The 19558-nt window shown below is 39.2% G+C and overlaps 1 pseudogene; it reads right to left on the bottom strand.

Annotated features, from left to right (window-relative positions):
• LOC138076335 (large ribosomal subunit protein uL1-like) overlaps positions 1 to 18790 on the bottom strand; it is a 45572-nt pseudogene extending 26782 nt beyond the window's left edge.
• Positions 18791 to 19558: the final 768 nt, after the last annotated feature.

The raw sequence follows: 19558 nt of genomic DNA, 5'->3' as shown, positions 1-19558 counted from the left end.
CTGATACTGAGAAAGAATGAAGGCAAGAGGAGAAGGGGATGACAGAAGAGGATGAGATGGTTGGATGGCATCACTGACTCCAACATGAATTTGAGCAAGCTCTGAGAGTTGGTGATGGTCAGGAAAATCCATGGGGCTGCAAAGAGTTGGACACAACTGAGCAACGGAATTGAACTGAAGATCATGACATCCAGTCCTATCTCTTCTTGGCAAATAAATGGGAAAAAAATGGAAACAATGGCAGACTGCATTTTCTTAAGGTCCAAAATCACTGTAGATGGTGATTGCAGCCATGAAATTAAAGATGCTTGCTCCTTGGAAGAAAAGCTATGAAAAAACTAGACAGATCACTATAAAGCACAGACATCACTTTGCCAACAAAGGTCCATCTAGTCAAATCTATGGTTTTTCCAGCAGTCATGTTTGGATGTGAGAGTTGGACCATAAAGAAGTCTTAGTGCCAAAGGATTGATTCTTTCAAACTGTGGTGCTGGAGATAACTCTTGAGAGTAACTTGGACAGCAAGGAGATCAAACCAATCAATCCTAAAATAAATCAACCCCGAATATTCTTTGGAAGGACTAATGTTGAAGTCAATGCTCCAATACTTTGGCCACCTGATGCAAGGAGCTGACTGATTGTAAAATATCCTGAAGCTGGGAAAGACTGATAGCAGAAGGAGGGGAGACAGAGGACAAGATGGTTGGATGGCATCACGGACTCAATGAGCATGAGTATGAGCAAATTCTGGAAGATAATAAAAGACAGAGAAGCCAGGCATGCTACAGTCCATGGGGTCATAAAGAGTCAGACATGACTAAGTGACTGAACAACAATAGCAACCAAGGCCATCTTTTACCTATTTTATATTTGATTTATCTCAGTACAGAAATAAACAAAGTTAATCCAATGACTAGACAGGGTCTTTCAAGAAGAAGAGCTATCATTTATATCCCCATGATATTATTAAAAATGTCTAAGTACAGATTTCATCATTATAGATTCAGCCCAATTGCCCAGTCTTAGCCACCATGCCTTTGGCATCTTCTCTAGCACTCAGAATAATCCAATCTAGTTATTACTAGTTATTGTCTTTCTAAACAGAGACATGAAGGCAGGGAAGTTAGGGTACATGCCCACATCCTTGTGAGTCAGTAGTAGTCATGATACAAACTCAGTTCTGATTTAAATGTTCTTCTTTTCCATCATTATGTAATACTTTCTTACACCCCCCTACATACATATACATCCCTATAACAAATTCAAAGATATAACTACTCTCCTCAACTCCATTTCAACTCTTCTCTGCTATGCTTTGTTGTTGTCCAGTTTCTAAGATGTGTCTGACTCTTTGCAAACTGATGAACTGCAGCATTCCCAGCTTCCCTGACCTTCACCATCTCCTGGAGTTCACTCAAACTCATGTCCATTGAATCAGTGATGCCATCCAGCCATCTCATCCTTTGTCTTCCCCTTCTCCTCTTGCCCTCAATCTTTCCCAACATCAGTCTTTTCCAATTATTCGGCTCTTTGCCTCAGGTAGCCAAAGTTTTAGAGCTTCAGCTTCAGCTGTGTTTTAACTGTTCATTTTATCTGCAGATAAAATGTGCTGATTATATGATTGAAACACTGACTTGACTTAGAGTTACTTTTAACAGGGTGAGACCAAGTATATCTCAAAAACACTTATCAGGCAGACTGAAAATTTCAAAACAGATTGACCTAGTAATGTAAACATTATTAATTTTTCACATCCTCATTGGAGACAGGTGTACTAAAGATTCCTTTTTCTGTTTGTTTAAGTTACTGAAAAATAATAATAATAACAAGCCTCAAGTAATATAACAAAGGAAAAGTGCTATATGTGTGGATTTCCTTAGTGATTTTTACACTGGGTAGAGAAATTACCAATTGTGTCTGCAATGGGGAGCAATATGTCATACTGCTTAAGAATATCATAGGTTTTGAAAATTCTGGCTCTAGCATTTATTAGCTGTGAGAGTTGGGTGAGTCACATAGTCTCACAAGATCTCAATTCCCTCATCTCTAAAATGTTAATAATAATGGTAGTAATGAGAGTTAATAATAGTAAAACTCATTTAGTCATTTGAAGCATGAATGAAATATTATATATTATAAGCTTAGCACAATGAGGGAGAAATAGGAAGCACTAGTCACATAAAATATTATTTTATGTTTTCTTTCATCTCCAGAATGTGAATAAAAGATACTAAACTTGGTCTCCTCTCAACTGAATTATTTAATCAGTTGCAGCATTGTTCCCTGATTCCTCCAAGCCATTTTTAAAGTCTTCAAGGTATTCACAGGCAAAGAAACATCAGCAGCAAAAAATATTAGTAGTTCTAAACATTATCTGTGCTTCCAAAAAATATCAGGGAGTAAAGAACCACAACAGTTACATGTTTTCCTGGAGGTCAACTTCATTTTTATGGGTGCAAGCATGCTAAGTCACTTCGGCCATGTCCAACTCTGCGACCCTATGGACTGTAGCCTGCCAGTTTCCTCTGTCCTTGGGATTCTCCAGGCAAGAATACTGGAGTCAGTTCTGTTTCCTTCTCCAGGCTGCTGCTGCTGCTAAGGTGCTTCAGTCATGTGCGACTCTATGTGACCCCATAGATGGCAGCCCATCAGGCTCCCCCATCTCTGGGATTCTCCAGGCAAGTACACTGGAGTGGATTGCCATTTCCTTCTCCAATGCATAACAGTGAAAAGTGAAAGTGAAGTCGCTCAGTTGTGTCCGACACTTAGTGACCCCATGGACTGCAGCCCACCAGGCCCCTCCATCCATGGGATTTTCCAGGCAAGAGTACTGTACTGGGGTGCCATTGCCTTCTCCCCTTCTCCAGGGGATCTTCCCAACCCAGGTACAGAGCTCATGTCTCTTAACAGGCAGGTTCTTTACCACTAGTGCCACCTGTGAAGCCCAGAAGTCAACTTCAGTCATTTTCATGTAAGGTGAGAAACGGAGAATTTGTGGGCTTCCTTGGTGGCTCAGGGGTAAAGAATCCACCTGCCAATGCAGGAGATGCGGATCTGATCCCTGGTCCAGGAAGATCCCCGGCTGAAGGAAATGGCAACCCACTCCAGTATTCTTTCTGGGAGAACCCCATGGACTGAAGAAGCTGGTAGGATATAGTCCACAGGTTCACAAAGAGTCAGGCATAACTCAGCTATTGAACAACAATAACATGTGTTCCCCAGCAAGGACAAAAGAGAAAAAGGAATTTTCATTGAGAAGATTTCTCTGGCACGAAATGCAAGAAAATTACATCTGAGATTTTTATATTCCAAGACAGGAAATTCCATGATACATGAAAATCAAAAAGTGAGGATTTGTTGATTCTTACTATCGAGTTCAAGTTCCACAGTACCAGCCACTGTGACATACGGTATCTCATTTAGACTCCCAATAGTTGTTCCCGTTGCTTCAGCACCACAAGAAATAAAGGAGAAATTCAAACACTGCAGCACCTACCTTTGCCACGGCTACTTTAGTACCTATAAGCAGACATCTAGGAATAATGAATAATACTGAATTTAGGAGTTCGTGACTTCCAGATTCCAACTCAGAACTTTCCCACACTCAAAATAACATTTTCGTACTGCTACAGTATGATAAAATTTAGTTCAAACAGCTTATTCACGGAGGCAGAGGGTGTATAAGCCATGTATGCTGGACTCATATGGCTTCGCCACAGTCCTTAAAAAGAAACACACCTACAGCCAAAAGATCTCAGTCCAAGAATGACTTTCCACATTTCCTATGGGAATCCAGAGGAAGTTTCTTTACAAACTCAAATTATTTTCTCTAAATCTAGGGAAATTTGGCATGACATCTGATAGGAACTGAAGGTAAGCTACCTAGCACCACTTTTGTTAAAATGTTTTAATTTCCTGGAGGAATGAGTTTTATGTCCAAAATTCTAGGAGCCCCACTTCATGGAGCTTCTCTGCTTCATCTAAGAGAGTCATTCACTAGACTCCCAGAGTAAACCCTTTGATGATGCCACAGATCCACAAAACCACCATGCTTGGCGGGACTCTACTAGGATGCACTAATACATTTTGAAGTAAGAACACCTACCGATAGACTGAGAAGAAAGGACAGCGAGCTTATCTTCATTTGTACCACATTAAATCAGCACAAAAGGCAAAATTCCCTGTGCTGTGCCTTTAAAGGTTCTCTGCTCCCAGGCTGTCTGCCTTTTCATTCTTGAAGTTTTACCTACTCATTTCATATCCAAAGTGTTCTAGATGGTAAGTAATGCATTTTCAAATGATCAATTTGGGAGTGAATCACATTAGCTAAGGGCTTCCCAGCTGGCGCTAGTGGTAAAGAACCCATCTGCCAATGCAGGAGATGGAGGAGACTCCAGTTTGATCCCTGGGTTGAGAATACCCCTGGAGGAGGGCACAGCAACCCGCTCCAGTATTACTGCCTGAAGAACCCCATGAACAGAGGAGCCTGGCGGGTTACGGTGCATAGGGTCACAAAGAGTAGGACACGACTGAAGTGATTTAACACACAGAACAGCACACGCACATTGGCTAAGTCTTTATCAATCCAGACTAGGAAAACACCATCTGGCCCAGAAAAACAAAAAACATACTTCTGGAAAATAAACAAAAGCTAAAATAAGCCATAAGTTTCCTACAATGTTTTCATATATTGATTGCCAAAAAAAAATTATTTCAACTTCATAATCCCAAAGTGAAGGAACAGAGAATGAGAGAAGAAAGAGAAAAGAAAACAAGGAGGAAGAGGAAGAGGAAGAAGAAGAAAATGAGAAGGAGGAGAAGAAAGGATGGAAGGGAGGGAGGAAGAAGGGAAGGAAGGACGTTTAAAAGCTGACCTTGTGGCCATAAGCATGTATCCAAATCTCAACTCGATCCAAAACTGTGTATACTGTGGTCACTCAATATATACTTAACCAATGAATGAGTAAATAGATGAAAAGTTTTAGATTGTTATCAGCAAATATTAGTAGTAATAGCAGTAATAGTGTTAATAATAAATACTTTTGAGTTTATGCATTAGCCAGGCCCTGTTCCAAATACTTTACATGTATTAACTCAGTTAATCTCAGAGTAACCCTAGGACACTGGGTACTGTTTACACCTCCATTTTATAAACAAGAAAACTGAGGCATGAGTTTTCTAAGTAACTTCCCCAAGACTACATGACTATATGGTTACAAAGTCAGGATTCAGACCCAGGCAGTCTAGTCCCATCTAGAAATATCTACTTCTGCTTCATTTGCTATGCTAAAGCCTTGGACTGTGTAGACCATTACAAACTGTGGAAAATTCTTCAACAGATGGGAACACCAGACCACCTTAAGTGCCTCCTGAGAAACCCGTATCCAGGTCAAGAAGCAACAGTTAGAACCAAACATGGAACAACAGACTGGTTCCAAATTGGGGAAGGAGTATGTCCGATGTATATTGTCAACTTTCTTTTTTAACTTAAATGCAGAGTATATCATGAGAAATGCCAGACTGGATGAAGCACAAGCTGGAATCAAGATTGCTGGGAGGAATATCAATAATCTCAGATATGCAAATGACACCACCCTTATGGCAGAAAGAGAAGAGAACCTGAAGAGCCTCTTTATGAAAATGAAAGAGGAGAGTGAAAAAAGCTGGCTTGAAACTCAACATTCAAAAAATTAAAATAATGGTATCTGGTTCCATCACTTGATGGCAAATAGATGGGGAAACAATAGAAACAGTGAGAGACTTTATTTACTTGGGCTCCAAAATCACTGCAGATGGTGACTGCAGCCATGAAATCAAAAGATATTTACTCCTTGGAAGACAAGCTATGCCAAATGTAGACAGCATATTAAAAAGTAGAGACCTCACTTTACTGACAAAAGTCTGTGTAGCCAAAGCTATGATTTTTCCAGTAGTCATGTATGGATGTGAGTGTTGGACCATAAAGAATGCTAAGCACTGAAGAACTGATGTTTTTGAACTGTGGTGTTGAAGGAGACTCTTGACAGTTCCTTGGACTACAGGGAGATCCAACCAGTCAATCCTAAAGGAAATCAGTCCTGAATATTCACTGGAAGGACTGATGCTGAAGCTGAAACTCCAATACTTTGGCCACCTGACAAAAAGAACTGACTCATTAGAAAAGACCTTGATGTTGGGAAAGAATGAAGACAGGAGGAGAAGGGGATGACAGAGGATGAAAGATGGTTGGATGGCATCACTGACTCAATGGACATGAGTTTGAACAAGCTCCAGGAGTTGATGATCAACAGGGAAGCCTGGTATGCTGCAGTCCATGGGGTTGCAAACAGTCAGATACACATGAGCGACTAAACTGAACGGAGTCTAGTTCCAGAGGCCTTGCAATAACCCCTATAGTTTCTGAAAACTTAACTACAACTTGGCTAAATAATGAAGAAAAACACTGGAAGTTCAGAAGCAGAATGTTTGCTAAGGGTGGGATAATCAGTGATCAATGTTTTTAATTCAAAAGGACCTAAGTTCTTTTGATCTATCTGTTCTGCCATACGCATTGTTGGTTTCACCATAAGACAGGTTCCTTTGTGGATACAGGTTGTCCTAGTTTGTATTTGTAAAAAGAGAAGAGGCAGAAAACCTGGCTCTCAACATTCATTATAATATGATCTTCCATTCCAGGCTAACCAGACCAACTTAGGACTCATATCCAATTCTAGACCAGAAACAACCACCAAATAGCGACATAAACTGAGAGTCATCTGGTATGGAAAAATATCTCAAGAGTTAATCAGTTAGTCTACTACAGTATGTTGGCTTCAGTTCAGTTCAGTTCAGTTCAGTTGCTCAGTCGTGTCCGACTCTTTGCGACCACGTGAACTGCAGCATGCCAGGCATCCCTGTCCATCACCAACTCCCAGAGTCCACACAAACCCCGTCCATTGAGTTGGTGATGCTATCCAACCATCTCATTCTCTGTCATCCCCTTCTCCTCCTGCCTTCAATCTTTCCAGTATCAGGGTCTTCTCAAATGAATCACCTCTTCATATCAGGTGGCCAAAGTATTGGAGTTTCAGCTTCAACATCAGTCCCTCCAATGAACACCCAGGACTGTTCTCCTTTAGGACGGACTTGTTGGATCTCCTTGAAGTCCAAGGGACTCTCAAGAGTTTTCTCCAACACCACAGTTCAAAAGTATCAATTCTTCGGCGCTCAGCTTTCTTTATAGTCCAACTCTCACATCCATACATGACTACTATAAAAACCATAGCCTTGACTAGATGAACCTTTGTTGGTAAAGTAATGTCTCTGCTTTTTAATATGCTATCTAGGTTGGTCATAACTTTCCTTCCAAGGAGTAAGCATCTTTTAATTTCATGGCTGCAATCACCATCTGCAGTGATTTTGGAGCCCAGAAAAATAAAGTCAGCCACTATTTCCACTGTTTCCCCATCTATTTGCCATGAAATGATGGGACTGGATGCTATGATCTTCGTTTTCTGAATGTTGAGCTTTAAGCCAACTTTTTCACTCTCCTCTTTCACTTTCATTAAGAGGTTCTTTAGTTCTTCACTTTCTACCAAAAGGGTGGTGTCATCTGCATATCTGAGGTTATTGAGATTTCTCCCAGCAATCTTGATTCCAGCTTGTGTTTCTTCCAGCCCAGCGTTTCTCATGATGTACTCTGCATATAAGTTAAATAAGCAGGGTGACAATATACAGCCTTGACATACTCCTTGTCCTATTTGGAACCAGTCTGTTGTTTTATGTCTAGTCCTAATTGTTGCTTCCTGACCTGCATACAGGTTTCTCAAGAGGCAAGTCAGGTGGTCTGGTATTCCCATCTCTTTCAGAATTGTCCACAGTTTATTGTGATCCACACAGTCAAAGGCTTTGGCATAGTCAATAAAGCAGAAATAGATGTTTTTCTGGAACTCTCTTGCTTTTTCCATGATCCAATGGATGTTGGCAATTTGATCTCTGGTTCCTCTGCCTTTTCTAAAACCAGTTTGAACATCTGGAAGTTCACAGTTCATGTATTGCTGGAGCCTGGCTTGGCGAATTTTAAGCATTACTTTACTAGTGTGTGAAATGAGTGCAATTGTGCAGTAGTTTGAATATTCTTTGGCTTAGAAATGGCTATAGGTGAAGCCTACAGAGAGATGAATTTTTATATTCTTTCTTCAGAATAATCATAAGCCATAATGTTTTTCATCATAAACTTTATGAATTAGAACATCTCTAGGTTAACCTCTAGTTCTGCCAATCTATGATCTTATGAATTCATTCAATTTAATTAACATTCAGAGGAAAACCATTCCTAAGGAAATATTTCTATATACCAGAATTTTTCTGGTAAATCATAATTAATTTACAGCAGTTGCCATATTGGTTGTTTATAAGGGAATAAAGGGGAAACATAAGGCACTGACTTTGCTGTCTTTTCCTATCTTAGGGGAAGATATTTTTCACCATATCCTATGAGCTACCCATACTTTCCCTCATGTTAAAGGCAGGAATGAACCTTGGGCAGATCTAATGTGTGAGTATGCTAAGAGATGCCACACCTGAGAAACTTATCTTTGGTTTCGCTGGTCTTACAGAGGACCCTCAGAAAGTTTCTCACGTTGTGTTTGTACCATGAGCTGGCACACAGGTAGGTTATTTCAATACCATTAACAAAGTTCATGAGAATACACCTGCACTCCAACAATGGAAAATGGGAGGTTGTCACCAATGCAAGAACTCTAACTCCATGCAGGTGGTATCAGCAGCTAATCTATTTTCCTATGGAGACTAAGAGACCTGAGATGCCTTCATCTGGGAACGTACCTTATTGTCTCCCGCTTTTGTAACAAGCTTCAGTTTCCTTATCCTTTGCCATTAAAGATACATTATATTCTATAACTCTGTCTACTGGTCTCTTACCATCAGTCACATCACTGTCCCATGGAGACACTCCTGCAGTTACACAGGAAATTGAGCAACAGCAATTTGAGAACCAATTGCTTTCTTTAAAGTCTCTGTCCTTGAAGTCTAGAAATGGCTTAAAGATGATTTTTCTGACATGTCCTATATGGTTCTGCTGACATCTGGGAACACCATGAAATGATTGAAGAGCTCTGCTTATATTAAACAGCCAATGGACTGGTGTGACTACACCTGCCTTGGCAGGTAGAGTAATTCTCTACTGAGGTGAGTTCTTTAGAACCTTGCTGCTCAGAAGAATGGTCCACACAATAGCAGCATCCACTAAAGTCTAGTAACTGGGGTCCTGCCACAGAACTACTGATTAAGAATCTGAATTTTAACGAGATCCCCAAGTGTTTTGTCTATACACTAACATGTACGTAGCTGTCACTGTGTTAGAGGACTGCCTTCTTTGGCTTATAACACTTTTCTCCCTTCCATTTCTTCATTAAATAGGAAATTCATATTAAGTCAGTCAAACAACCACTGACAAATACCAGTCTTGGAGATATATCTTCAGAATTATGCAGTGAATGAGACATACATAAATGATACACTCCCATAGGTACATGGGGTATCTCTAAGATTCTAGATATTCTCACCTTATGAATCACTGAAATAATTATTATCTGAATAATCAATTAACAGAATTAAGTCTAAAATGTTCTGTTTAAAAAAAACTACATGAAACACAAAGTCACCTAATTTAGCTAGACAGAACTGTTTAACTCAAGTAAAGAGACTTGTGAAGGCATCATTACCATTCTCAAATATGTGAAGCTGGTCACAGGAGAAGGCACTCTGTACAAAAAACAAAAGACAGAAATAGTGTAAAAGGGAAAATGTGGCTAAGAGGCAGATTTCAACTTTGTGTGAGGAAGACATCCTTAATAGAACTATCCATGATATTAACATGAAGCTCTGAAAATTATCAAAAGGGCATTGAAAATAAAATCCATTATTTGACCATGGACTAGATGATATGAGCCCCTCTGTCTCTCTGCCCATCCTTATCCTTGCTCATTGCATCCTCCGCCCATCATGCTAGCTCTCTTCTTTCTCTGATATGTGTACTTATTCCATCGAGGGGTTTCATACCTCTGCCACCTCGGTGTGAATGATCATCCCCAGCCATTTCCCTGAGTGGCATCCTCACTCCAGGCAGGTCCCTGTTCAAATGTCCCTTCTGCTATGAAGGTATTTCTAACCCTTCTATCTAGAATAAATTCCCTCTTTCATCTCTCTCTTTACTAAGCAGTCAGGCTAAGATAACACAAACCTCAAATTCCCAGTTCTTACAACTAAAGATTTCCCTTGCTCGTATGGGTGCCTGTTCCTGGCTGGCTGCAGAGTAGCTGTGCTTCTGCTCAGATCTGTGGATCTGGTCCACCGTCGTTCACATGACAGAGGGGGAGAATAGCTAAAACTCATGCTCATTGTAAAAGTTTCTACTCCAAACTAGAGAAATCTGAGTAAGAGTGCTGGATTTTATCAATGCCAATGTCTTGGTTGTGTATTATATGATACTTTGCAAGATGTTACCATTGGGGGGAAACGATAAAAAGACCATGGGGTCACTCTGCATTATTTCTTACAAATGCATATAAACCTACACCCATCTCAAAATTAAAAGTGTAGTATTTTAAAAGTATCTGCCTTATCAGATGTGGCACATATCACATCTAATCACACTCCATTGGCCAACACAAATCATATGGACAGACAGAGAAATATGCCTGCCCATGGGAGGCCAAGCAAACCGCATGGCCATGGATGAGATGTACAGCTTATATAACAGTCAGGATCCCATGTGGAAAACAGAAACCACACTAGATTTTTCACAAAAGATGATTTAACGTAATGAATTATGATGTTAAAATAATTCTTGAAGACTAAGAAACCAGAGAGAGAGCAGCCACCACCCCCAGGTTTGGGAAAAAAGGGAAGAGGTTGATTAGAAGGAGTTAGAAGCTTGAGAGAGGAGAGGCTCTCTCAGAGAAGACAGGACACTTCCCAAATGATGTGTGTACCCCAAGAACCTGGAAGATATACTACAATCCTCATTTCTGAAACTGAGCACAAGATTATACAGGTATTGGCAATAGCATAATAAAATCAGACATCCAGTCCTCATGGAGCTTATAAATTAATCAAGAAGATAGATAATAAAAGGTAACCAAATAAATATATAATTTCAGGTAGTAATGAAAGCTATGAAGAAAAATTAAAGAGAGTTTGGTAAGTTTGTCTTCTTGTTCTCAAACACTGACTTTACTCTTGCTTCCTCCTTTCATTACCCTTTCCCCACTCCTTTGCCCTTAGCCAGAACCACAGATGGTTGGGGTTCTTTAGTTGGTAGAGTGACCCAGACCCTCCTTCCTAGGGGGCCTGATTCTCAGTGGTCTCACTTTTGTTTTGGTTGCTATGGTTTTCCCTTGACTTTTACTAGAGAACATGGAAAGACTAAAAGTGCCCAAGACTTTGGATTCGAGTCTGTTACTCCCTGCCTCCATCATATAGAAGCAGCTCACTTTCCCTTGGTAGTTGGGATCAATTTCCGCAGCCAATAGGATGCCCCATTTTTCACCAAAATGACCAATCTCACCTTCCAATTCAGCGAAACCAACATATCCCCTTGTGGATGTTTCCCTTGAGGACCAAGGCCATCAAGACTGCAGACCTAAACATTCTGGAAACAAAAAGTAAAAATTCTGCAAGAAGTTTATATATTAAAAAAAAAAAAAAATTGAAGAACCATTCCTGCTTCTATCCTTTTGGCTTGGGGACAAAGAGCACCATATACTCATCACTGATTTTACCCTGTGAGATAGAAACCCAGAGTGTTGTCTCCTCACTGAAAATTTAATTAAAATGTTTGGTTGGTCATTATACCATTCTAGCAGGTTAGTTGCTTCTGAGTGGTGGAGTATGTGATATATTTGATGTCAAAGCTATTATCAATCTCACAACTTACCATCATAGTCCCTACTTCACAGGTGACTGGGCCCACATGACTGAGTATATCTAGTCCAGTTATATTTTAGGCAGCTGAAAAATAACCACATGAGGTGTCATTGACCTACAGCACCCAACTGTGAAAAATACTTGGGCAAAATTTCATTTATTGCTTGAGACCACAGGCCCTCAGTTGACTGGCTGGCCTTAGAATTCTTTTGGGTCCCCTAGGAATTAGCCTTCAATTCAAAGATAGTATATGTCAACCCCTTACTTTATCTTTATTTTCCCTTTCTCCAGCACTTCCCTCTTCTCATCTCCTTTCTCATAGTCATCCCAGTAAACTGAAGAGTTAAGTGAGTGTTTGAAAACAGTAACAAAAATTTGCCAAAATTTGCCTCGTGTCTCTATTTTTCTTCATAGCTCTCATCACTACTTGAAATTACATCATATATTTATTTATTCAGTTACCTTTTATCATCTTTCTTCTTGATTAATCTATAAGCTCAATGAAGACTGGGTGTCTTATTTATTATTGTATCCCCAACACTTATAACAGTTCCTGGACCTTAATCAGCTCTTAATAAATAATTGTTAAATGAACAAACATTCCTGGAAGGCCATTTGGCAACATATATCAAAAGCTTTTAAAAAATGTGTGAAGTCTATGATCTAGAAATTTAACCTCTGGAAATTTTTCCTTAAAGATACTTTGTATGAGTAAAATTTAGTATTTAAAGAACTGCTAATTTCTAACATAAAATCTGAAAAAAATAAAGTAACCTAAACATACAACTGGAAATTATTTATTCATTTATTCAACAAATACTTATAAGTGCCCACTAAGTACTAGAACACAGTTAGGTGCAAGAGACACTAAAGATAAAAAGACCAATATGGTCTCTCAAGGAGCCCAGAGAGATAGATGTCAAGAGACCATTTTACTTTTAAATTTTCTAGCGCAGCAAATAACTGAATGTTAGCTTATAGATACTTCACTAATAATAGTAGTACTAATGAGGATACTTTGCATTTGCATAGCACTTCTAACTTTTCAAAGTAATTCTCCAGCCATTATATTTCTTAAATTTAGGTCATATTAAACTGCATTTGAACTTCATTATTAGATATTTTCTGAGAAATGAGTTGAGAGAGTGTAGGCCCTTTTACATTAATTATGGACATATAAGATGAATTAATCAAATTCCACTGTATTTGTTATTAAGGTCAGTTGTGTGGGGGAAAAAAAAGACACTTTCTGCAGGGTTTGGAATAGGACGCAGCAGAGAGGATTATGCAAAAGCAACAGTTCTTTAAATTATTTACACTTTAAACAAACTCTAAATTCATTGTCTTTATGGGGTATCATTAATAGTCTAAGAGAATACTACCATTTTGCAAAATCAAGTCCATTAGCAGAAGTAGAATTATTTACTACTGCAAGCCCCTCACTCGCATGGGCTCCACACATCACATGATATTCAATGGCCATATGTTTTTATAAAATAAACAAAAAAAAACTATTTCCTCAATCAGTTTAGACTGTCATCTCTTTCCATCAAATGTCCCCTCTTTCACATTTTGCTTTTCTTTTGTTAGGTTGTGCAGAAGTGACTGCAGCATGCCTTCTTACTGGATATGCAGGGACCCAGACAAAATATTTCTGTTGGGCCTCTATTTATATAAACAATTTATTAAAATGTATAGAAAAGTCAAGGTCCTATGTCAGATATATTTAGGAAAGTTATAACAAGGTCTGCTGAGAGCCAATATATAGATCTTCCTCCATAGCTGAGGTTTAAGGGTTGAGAGTGGACTGTCATTAGCTCAGAGCGCCAAACTCTTCAGACGTGAGTGAAAGTCACTTCAAATCAGTCTCTTAGCACTATTTTGGTGGCCCAGTATCACAAGTTTTCATGAAGGAAATGCTGCCCTTACTAATGTGTGTAATTCATCCACAAAGACACTCTAAATCTAAGGTGCATAGATCATTAGGGCATCTGGTCAACCCCATTCATGAGGCAGAAGGTCAGAGAGCATCCCAATAGTTGAAAGGAGGGCCAAGGTCCATACAGATGACCCATATGACCCATAGAGACCATCCATTTGACACTGCCGGTCCCAGCTAGTCCTCAGAGAAATTGGGCAATTTGGAGGAAGGCACTGAAAAGCACAGGGTCCCCTGAGGCACAGCATCGTGTGTGGCAGCCTGGCTCACTAAAGTCAAAAGGCAATACTACTCTTGGTATTTTTAATATGTAGCTCAAAGAATGTTGACTTACAAGATACATGTAGTTAGGGTTTGTTGAAATATATTTATTTGGTTTGCCATTACTTCCATGTGTAATCAAATTATTCCAGTCATCCCAATGCAGAAACAGCTTTCAGGAATATTCCTAATATCTGTTGTGTTAACTTACCCAGCACATGATACAAAGGTGTAGAACCAGAGGTCATGTCATGATATGACATTGGTACCAGAAAAATGTGGACAGTGTGCAGTGGCAAGAAGCAAGTTTCAAAATCAGGGGGCTAGAACTTAGTCTATGAAAAAGTTTTTTCAATCATAACAGATCATGTATAAAAGGAATATTGATAGAGAATTTTTCCTAAATTTAATAATCTTAATAATTCACATAAAATTGCTAATTAAAAAAAGTGTGAGGCCAAAGGAGCTTCTAAACCATTCATACTAAATTTGCTAAAAAAAAAGACTGAGTTATCTTTTTATTTTCTATACAGAAAATATTACATACATTATCACAAAACAAGATGACCAGAGTATGCAACTAAAAATGTAAGAAAAAGTGCTATAGAAGTAAGTTAGCAAGTCTACTAATAGACCTATAATGTTGCTGGATTTTGTGACTTCTCTGGGCTTATCTGGTGGCTCACCAGATAAGAACCTGCCTACCACTGCAGGAGACACCAGATATGAGTTTGATACCTGAGTAAGGAAGATCCCCTGGAGAAGGAAACAGCAACCTGCTCCAGTATTCTTGCTAGGAAAATTCCAAGGACAGAGGAGCCCACGGGGTCACAAAGAGTCAGACACGACAAAGTACACATGCATCACACCATGACTTTTATGGCAGTCAGCTTTAAAATCTGTAACTCACTGAGACTTCATTTCCCACTCAAAATAAATATTTACCTCCATATCTAAATTGTGTTCACTTTTGAAAGAAGGTCTTAAAATCTGTATAACCTTCCAGACTCACAAAACCTAGATCTATCCCTGTTTATAGGATGACATCTTACAGACTTCAAAATAGCTGACTTGTCAATTGAAATTCGTCTTTGGCTATAAAAAGGGACATGGATTTATGAGTTCCTCTGGGTAAGAGCCATAGTATCTACTCTCCAAAAGGAGCCATTCACACTTAGACTCGAGCAAATACATATATTCTTATCAAATGAGACTTTCACCAGATGTAAATCTGCATTACAAATATTCCTTAACCTCTTCACTCTGACTATTTAGAGAGTGATTCCTATCACACTTGTTGAAGTTCCTGTTCCAGAAAATTTATTTAATTCCTAAGCAAGGTTTACATTAATTTCATCTTCGTTTTCTGACTGGTTCATACTTTCATGAAATTCTCTTGGGAGGAGTTCCTAAAGTCTTGAGGACTGTTTCAGCCAGCTGTGCTGTGCTGGGGTTAGGGCCAATGTGTGTAAATACGAGAAAGGTTACCAGGTCAGCAGATCCTCGTTGGGTCCTCTGCCTGGGTTGGTCTGCATCCTCTGAGGTGTGGTTTCACACTTCATGGCTGGGGAAAGTGACTTCTACAGCCACATATGCTGTATATGACCCAAAACACACCACGGTGGAATTGGAGCACTTTAGTCCAGAGTGGTCACTGTTAATGCAGCAGATGGGAGACAAGAGCAGGATACCAGTGGGGGATATTAAAAAACTGGAACACTTTAAAGCTAATCTTACATAATAATCTGATTTTAAAGCAATTTCCATGGAATGAGGCAGGAGTAGCACAAAGTACATGTTGGTACAGTCACTATGAAAAGAATGAGCTATGACCAGTAACTTACTCTAGATTCAGCTTTCACAAGTAAACATGCCCTTATTCCCTGAATTTGTGTTGGCCAGGGCAATTAAGGTGAAACGTGCTACCAAAACAAAATCAAAATCTCAGTGGGTACATGCATGCTCAATCATGTCCGACTCTAGCAATCTGTGTGACCTAACAAAATAAAACTTTAATTCTAACCTATACAAAATCCAGTATGAATGCTTGTGTGACTGTCCTCCAGATGGTGATTCAGGAACCCAGGTTGCTATAATCACATGACTCTGCCTTCTTGTTGCCTTGGTAGCACATACCTAGCAGATAGGAGGGTTCAGAAAATGAGGATCATGCAAGACTTTCTGTGTATGCCAAGACTAGAGGCAGAGTTTATCACTTCTGCCCACATTGCACTGGCCAGAATCCAATCAGGTAGATTCACTTGGAGGAGAGACGGAAATCTCACTTAAATGAACATAAAGAAAGGAAAGGAGAGAATTCAGTGATGGTCTAGTGGTTAGGACTCCATGCTTCCACTTCAAGAGGCATGAGACTAAGATCTGATATGCCTCATGATGCAGCCAAAAAACAAAAAAAGCCTTTTAAAAAAATGAAAAGGAAATGAAAGGAAATAGGTTTGGTGCCACTGGTAGTGTCAACATAAACCAGCTAAACGTTGAGTTTCAATGTCAGTTCTCCATACAACAAAAAACAAATTTGCATCCAGAGAAAACTTTAAACATTCCATTTGTTGCTGGCAATCATTTATTTGTTTTATGTTTTAAGTTAATATAGAAATGCTAGAATCTGATGTGTGTGGTTCTTGTGTTTAAATAAATTGAATGTCTCTTTTCTCTTATATGGTTCTCTACTGATGTATGCTACAGAGATTGAAGCTGATAATTATTTAAAATTCAGAAATGTTGTCACTTTGGTCTATCTACTATGTCTTCCTGGCCTTCTGGATAGATTATTGATATCATCTGTCCCCTGTCACGCTTTAATTCAGTCCAATGTCCTTCCCACAAGAGTTTTACAAGGCACTTGCAGTTAATTTGACAAACTAAACTGAGGAGTGAAGTTGGTTAATAATGCTTTCAAATATTATCATGTCCCTGTTATGATTTGCATTTTAACAGTAATTTTTCAATGCTTTCATCAAAGCATTTTTTTTTTTATTTTGAGGTCAGCCTCCTAAGATGTTAATGGGAGGTAAATGGGTAAAATTTTCCTCTCATTTGAAGTTAAGACTTCTTACATGGCTAATCCTATAGCTCTTCTTGGAGATTCAAAATGCACATGAGAATATTACAGGTCCAGGGAAATCCTACAACAAAGACATCATTTTCCTTTGTTTATTCCAGTTTGCTAAGCATTTTCAACTGCAAGAATTTTCCTTAATTGTTTTTTTGGTTTAGGGGTCTTACTGTTTCTTTTTTGTTTTTGTATAACTCATACTCAAATCATGAAATATTTCTAACGGAGGAAATATAAAGCCTAACAGGGCAATAGTTGAGACGGGATTTGCAGGTGGCTTCACGAGCCAGTCTCAGTGTGTTGGTGGGGCTATCGGCTATCACTGGCTTCAGCTCTTTCTCATCCTTTCATGGCCCAGTCTCACACATATTTCTGGAGCTCCTTACTCTCTGTTTTATCCTTCAAAATCAGCATATCCCCAATGACAGATTTAAAAAAATAAATATGAATTTCAACAATCAGTCCTCTCGTGGGAATTCCAATCTCTCTCATTTAAATTAAAGAAAATTCAGTCAGCCTCAGTGTTTTCTTTAGTCTGTTCCGAATCAAAAAAATTTAAATCAAATTTCAAATTTTTCTCACTTTGGGCTTTGCACTTAAAAGAGAAAAGAAGAACTTTGTCCTCTTAGAGGGAAGGATTTTAGGAAAAAATAAACCAAATAAATCCAATAAGCCCCATGCCAGCAGTCCCCTACTTGTCCACCATTTACCCTTTGGAGAAAAAAAAATAAACTTTCCATTTGACTCTCCCTTGCTGACAGTCTCTTCTAACTGTATCACAAATTGAATTTTAAAATAAATAAATGAATCAAACCAGCTGCTATAGGATGGGAAACCCAAAAATGTGTGAGTAGGACATTGTTGAGAATGAAAACCTCAGCATCAACTGATCCAAAAACATCCAAGTTTTTCCTTTTTTTTTTTTTTTTGATAGTGGAGTATGGTTTATTAAGCTGTGCTTTAGTACAGGTGCTCTTCAGGCACAAGGCCCTGACATTCTGGCAATTTTTCTTGAGCGAGGACACCAGGAAGTTGAGAGCTGAGACGATATTGTACACAACCTCATCATCTGTCATCGTCAGGTGGCCAACAGTCACTGCCAGACACAGCACCTTCTTCATCTGGAACTGGATGGTGGACTTCACTTCATCAACTTTGGCCACCATGTTCTCACTGTGGGTCAGCAAGGAAGGGAACTTGCCAGGCTTGTTCAGGCCTGGGCCTAGGATTCATGGGATCTGCTTGATCAGAGACTCGGAAGCCAAAAAGGCATCATACTTCTTGGCCAGCTTCTTGACCAGTTCCTTATTCTTGTTGAGTTTCCTGAGCGCCATGTGGGGGATATCCACAACCTTGGCTTCTTCACAGTGCTGCTGGTCCCGCAGGACACACATGGAGTATTTGGGGCGGGGAGTGGACTTAAGCCTGATGGTGCCCAAGAAGTGTTTGTCCTTCTGAGAGTCATAGGCCTACAAGCTGACCTGAAGCGCCACCATCTCCAGACACTGCAGGCACTTATGCTGGTTCCCAGGCAGGACTTTCCCCACTGCTTCATAGCATGTGTTGCAGGAGACTTTGCTGCTCATGGTTCCTTACGCTGTGATAACTGGAAAAGCCAAAAACATCCAAGTTTTTTATGTGGCCTTCATCTTTCCCCTCTGGGGAAAAGAGGAATTTTTTAAGCAACAGTGAGAGTGATGGTCATATAAAAATGAAAACTTAAAATTTCATGTAGATGATTCCCTAAAACCTGACAGTGAATAGAAATGTAGGATAACCTTGATCAGTTCTCTATTTCCATCCACTACTAAAACTCCACGAAAATCAACCATCAGAAGGGCAATCAACCCACCTGGTTGCCTGAGTCATTAAAATGACCAGAAAGTCACTTGTGTGCTAATGTGTAGTGGTTTCTCATCTGTACTTATTAATGCTTTCCATTGATCAGAACCCCTTCCTCATCTCAACTCCAGAAATTTGGCTTTTGCTATTTTATATATTGAAATTCCATGTAACATTTTGTCTAAAGAAAGAATTGTGATGCTTAGAAATATTTGGAAAACATTATTGTGTGAGAATGCACTTGATAAACTGAGAAATAGTGTGACTTATTTTACAGTATTATAATGAACACACCTCGTGTTCATTCAGTGATGATTTTAATATGTGTAAACACCCATGTGTATATCAATTAGATAAAGAGAATTAGCATTTCCTTCATCCAGAAAGTTTCTTCAATCTACTTTCCACTCAACATTCCCCCTTTCATACACACAGAGACACTCTGATAACTGCTGATTGGATTTCTATCGCCATTGATCACTTTCACCTATTCTAGAGCTTTGTATGAGTGG

This window comes from Capricornis sumatraensis, chromosome 3 (assembly GCF_032405125.1).
Source record: "Capricornis sumatraensis isolate serow.1 chromosome 3, serow.2, whole genome shotgun sequence".
Taxonomy (NCBI): domain Eukaryota; kingdom Metazoa; phylum Chordata; class Mammalia; order Artiodactyla; family Bovidae; genus Capricornis; species Capricornis sumatraensis.
Note: the sequence above shows the minus strand (reverse complement) of the source record. Positions and strands in the feature narration are given on the sequence as shown.